The following is a 5,396-nucleotide window of genomic DNA, read 5'->3' as shown; positions in this document are numbered from 1 at the left end:
TTGTGATCTTGATTGTCTTCTGTCTAGGACCATCAGGGTTGCCATAGCAACTGGGCAGGGCTCCTGTGGATGTGCTGGGATGGTGAAGGGATTATGGCTGCCCTGTATCAAACCTTCCCCATTTTATAGTCCTTCCTTCATGGAGTAAAATAAAAGTGGAACAGTGCAGATCCAATGTATGGTTGATTTTCTATGAATATATATAACAGAAGCGTAGCATATGCAGTGGCGTAGCGTGGGGGGTGCAGGGGGGGCCGGGCGCACCGGGCGCAACATCTGGGGGGGGGGCGCTCGCACTCGCAGCTCTCTGCCCCTACCTGGCTCACTCACTCTCTCTCAGTTAGGGGGCGCAAATTACTTGCCTTGCCCCGGGTGCTGACAACCCACGCTACGCCACTGAGCGTATGTAGTGTGTGAGTGTGTGTGTGTGTGTGTGTGTGTGAAGTTTGTACAAACTAAATGATTGGGGGGGGGGTTTCCTGCGACAGTTGCAAATGGTTGCAAGCGTCCTGGCATTCGGTTTCCCATTGTGGCCAGAAGAGATGCCTCTGGATATGGGGAAAGCGACGGGCACAGGTACACTGCTCTTGACCAGGGAGGCTCCACACCTGCCATTACTGTTTTACAGCTGGGTTGGATAGCCAGCTGTCAGGGGCTCTTTAGATGTGATTTCTCCGGCCGCAGAGGGCTGTCCTAGGCAGCGGCGTAGCGTGGGTTGTGAGCACCCGGGGCAAGGCAAGTAATTTGCGCCCCCTAACCCGGGGCAAGGCAAGTAATTTGCGCCCCTAACCCCTAACCTGCCGCCGCTGCCAGCTTCTTCTTGCTGCTGCCTGGGCTGGGGTATTTACGGTAAGGTAGCCACGGCGGCGGCGGCGGGTCCGTGTCAGGTGATCTGAGGCGACTTGCCACTGGCGCTGCCGCCCAAACGACGCCACTTGCCCGGAGGAGGAGGAGGGCAGAGAGGCGAGGAAAATGCAACATGGCCCAGCAGCTGCAGCGGCGGCGGCGGGGCTGTGAGGAGGGGCTGCCTGGCGCGCCCTCTGTGGCCCTGACGCACGGGGACCGCGGCGAGCGCTGAGAGCCGCTGCCTGCCGGATGCCTTCAGCTCGCACGCGCGCACAGCTTGTCGGTTCCGCGAGACATGGGGCTCTGCTACAGCCTGCGCCCGAGGCTCTTCGGCGACTCCGGAGGCGGCGAGCGCAAACCTCCCCCCAGATGTTGCGCCCGGTGCGGCTGGCCCCCCTGCACCCCCCACGCTACGCCACTGGTCCTAGGTGATCCTTTGGGTCCCTCCCATTCCCCCCTTTTTTTGTAGAAATAATTTTTATTTGATTTTACAAAAGTTACCGCATTACCAAATACATAACCATCTACAGAGATTTCTCTGAATCCCTCAACTTTCCACCTTCCCCTCCATGGATCCTATTGTCAACATTTTCAACTGCATATTACTACATTATCCATATTTTGTATCTGTCCATATTTCCATCATGTTAGTTACATTACTAGTGTTGTTGACTAGTGGTCAAGGCTGTTCTCCAACTGGAGCGCTCGCAGGCCGGTGTTTCCTAGTTGTCAGTGTTTATACTACATCAGGGGTCAGCAAACTTTTTCAGCAGGGGGCCGGTCCACTGTCCCTCAGACCATGTGGGGGGCCGGACTATATTTTGAAAAAAAATAATGAACGAATTCCCATGCCCCACAAATAACCAAGAGATGCATTTTAAATAAAAGGACACAGTCTACTCATGTAAAAATACACTGATTCCCAGACCGTCTGCAGGCCGGATTTAGAAGGCGATTGGGCCAGATCTGGCTCCCGGGCCTTAGGTTGCCTACCCATATACTACAGTGGTGCCTCGCAAGACGAAATTAATCCGTACCGTGAGGCTCTTCGTTTAGCGGTTTTTTCGTCTTGCGAAGCGAGCCCATTGACAGCTTAGCGGATTAGCGCTATTAGCGGTTTAGCGGCTTTTAGCGGATTAGCTGATAAGCGGCTTAGGGCTTAGGAAAAGGGGGAAAAAAGGGAAAAAACCCCGCAGGAACTCGCAAGACATTTTCATCTTGCGAAGCAAGCCCATAGGGAAATTCGTTTTGCGAAGCGCCTCCAAAACAGAAAACCCTTTCGTCTAGCGGGTTTTCCGTCTTGCGAGGCGTTTGTCTTGCGGGGCACCACTGTACATTTTTTTTTTTTTTTTTAGATTTGCCTTGAGACAGTCTTTGAACCTCCTTTGTTGACTACCAGCATTACGCTTTCCATTTTTAAGTTTGGAATAGAGTAGTTGCTTTGGAAGACGATCATCAGGCGTCCGCACAACATGCCCTCTCTGCCTCACAGGTCTTTGGGAGCCATGCGTGGCACGGCTGCTGTTCCGACAAGCTCCTGGAGGCATTGCTTGAAGCAGGGCAGCAGTGTTACCTGAAGCAACAGGTGAGTTCAGATGTCCCCATCTCTCTCTCTCTCTCTCTCTCTCTCTCTCTCTCTCTCTCTCTCTTCCTCCTCTGACCAGGGCTGAATGGTGGGGTGGTCCATTTCGAAAGGGTGCCTCTGCAAACCCTGTAGCGGAAGGAAAGTAGAAATAATATTCTGTGAAGACTTGACGTTTTTATTCCCCCAAAAGTTATTGATTGAGTTTCCACTGAAATGAGGCTGCATTTTAATGTTTTAATGTTGTATTTTAATCTTGTTTTTGAGCTGTATTTCAATCAGTTGTTTTATATTTGGTGTTAGCTGCCCTGAGCCCGCCCTGAGTCTTGGCTGGGGAGGGCGGGGTATAAATATTGTTGCTGTTGTTGTTGTTGTTGTTGTTGGGAGGGCGGGGTATAAATGTTGTTGTTGTTGTTGTTGTTGTTGTTATTTCTGGGGGGGGGGACAGGGGTACGCACAGTGCCGGATTTACGTATAAGCTAAACAAGCTATAGCTTAGGGCCCCACTCTCTTGGGGGCCCCCAAAAAATTTAAAGGAAAAAACACCTGGATGTACATTTCCAAAATATACACTAAAACATTAAACTTTAAAGAACTTCCCTATCCAGGGCTGCCTTCAAATGTCTTCTAAAAGTTGCATAGTTACTTATCTCTGGCTTGGGGGTTGCATAACTCCATACCCTTCAACATTTCTCCAATTTAAATAGGGAAGTCCTAAGGAAAAGCGGGAAGGAACTGGGATACAGTGGTGCCCCGCAAGACGAATGCCTCACAAGACGGAAAACTCGCTAGACGAAGGAGTTTTCCGTTTTGGAGGTGCTTTGCAAAACGAATTTCCTATGGGCTTGCTTCGCAAGACGAAAATGTCTTGCGAGTTCCTGTGGTGTTTTTCCTCCCCCCCTTTTTCTAAGCCGCTAAGCCGCTTATCCGCTTATCTGTTAAGCCGATAAGCTGCTAAAAGCCGCTAATAGCGCTAAACCGCTAAGCCGCTAATGGGCTTGCTTCGCAAGATGAAAAAACCGCTAGACAAAGAGACTCGCAGAACGGATTCTTTTCGTCTTGCGAGGCACCACTGTAGTTTCTGTAAATCTGGGATTGTCCCTGGAAAATAGGGACACTTGGAGGGTCTCTTTAAGTAATCCGGGATACTTTAAGGCAGGCTGGATCCTCCTGGTATTTCCTCCGTTCCCCTCTCCCCCCTTAAAACATCACACAAATCTTGTAAACGGTAAAACTCACACAGAACGCAGCTTTGTTCAGAAAGACTTAAAACAGTAATTCAGTTACAAAGACAGGCTTTAGTCTAGCTCAGGGGTCAGCAAACTTTTTCAGCAGGGGGCCGGTCCACTGTCCCTCAGACCTTGTGGGGGGCCGGACTATATTTTGAAAAAAATAATAATGAATGGATTCCTATGCCCCACAAATAACCCAGAGATGCATTTTAATTAAAAGCACACATTCTACTCATGTAAAAACACCAGGCAGGCCCCACAAATAACCCAGAGGTGCATTTGAAATAAAAACCGAGGCGTGCTTTCCCATAGAAAGTAATGCAAAATGGATTAGTCTGTTCCAGACTTTTAAAAACAACCCCTAAAACAGCAATTTAACATGGATTTTACCTTCTAACAAGACCACTGATCCATAAAACGAAAGCAATAAGCGTTGTACTGCAGTCACACAACCAATCAATTCCACACAGTCACAAGAACAAAACGAAAAGAGCCGCAAAAACAAAAATGCAAAATAAATAGCAAAAACAGACAGACGCTCAGCGTAAAACTCAAAACGAAAGTGTGGCACTCAAAACGGAGCTTCCGAAAAAGGTTCGCAAACCGGAACACTTACTTCCGGGTTTGCAGTGTTTGGGTTCCAAGTTGTTTGAGTACCAAGGTGTTTGAGAACATCACTGCCCCACTCTTCCTCCAAAGACGGCTGGGGGGTTTTCGACAGAACATGACCCATGCATAATATCAGTGCTCAAATACTGATACAGTGGATGCTCAGGTTGCAAACGTGATCCATGTGGGATGCACGTTTGCAGCCCGCAGCGTCCGCAACCTTCAGCGGCATGTCTGCGCATGCACAGGTTGTGATTTGACGCTTCTGCACATGCGCAAAGCGCGATTTAGTGCTTCTGCGCATGCACAAGCAGCGAAACCCGGAAGTACTATTTTTTTTGTTCCATAAGACGCACTTTTTTCCTCCTAAAAAGTAAGGGGAAATGTCTGTGTCTTATGGAGTGAATGTGCGGTTGAATGCTGGCTCTTGCCCAGGCCTCCATTGTTGAATGTTCTGCAGACAGAGGCCGTTTGTTTCCCCAGCGACATGGGACTGGCTGATTAGATTATCTGTCTGGAAACTGTAGAAACGGCTCCCTTTCCTTTCCTAAAGAAGCTGCAGAACTGTGAGTTGAACCCCATAAAAACAGGATTTTTTCCCCTTTGCAAAGTAAGCTCAACAACTTTGAGCTGATCCTCAAAAAACCGGGGCTTTTTCCCTTTGCAAAAGAACCTGCACAACTGGGAGCTGATCCCCCCCCCAAAAAAACCAGGGCTTTCCCTCTTTCCTCCTCTAAAAACTAGGTGCGTCTTATGGTCAGGTGCATCTTATGGAGCGAAAAATACGGTAACCCATTCCGGTACTTCCAGGTTTTGGCGGTCTGCCACCCAAAAAAACGCAAGCTGAAGCGTCTGTAACCGAGGTGTGACTGTACATAGATATCTTTACGAGATACCCTTCCCTAGCTGCACTGGGATTTTCAACTCCTGGACTCCGACCACGACGGCTACCTCTCCGCCCGCGATGTGGAGCTGCTCCTGGCCCAGGTACCACACGCCCACCCTGCAAGTGAGGCCTGGCAAGACTTCCTCAGGAGCCGGGGACCCAGCTTCTCCTGGAGAGACATCGAGGTAACGGTTGGGCCGCGGAAATAGAGGAGACAGGAGACTGTCCCACGCAGGAGACT

The sequence above is a fragment of the Podarcis erhardii genome (genome assembly GCF_964252035.2).
Source record: "Podarcis erhardii genome assembly, chromosome: 10".
Lineage (NCBI taxonomy): Eukaryota > Metazoa > Chordata > Lepidosauria > Squamata > Lacertidae > Podarcis > Podarcis erhardii.
The sequence above is the reverse complement of the archived record's forward strand: the minus strand, read 5'-3'. Positions refer to the sequence as shown.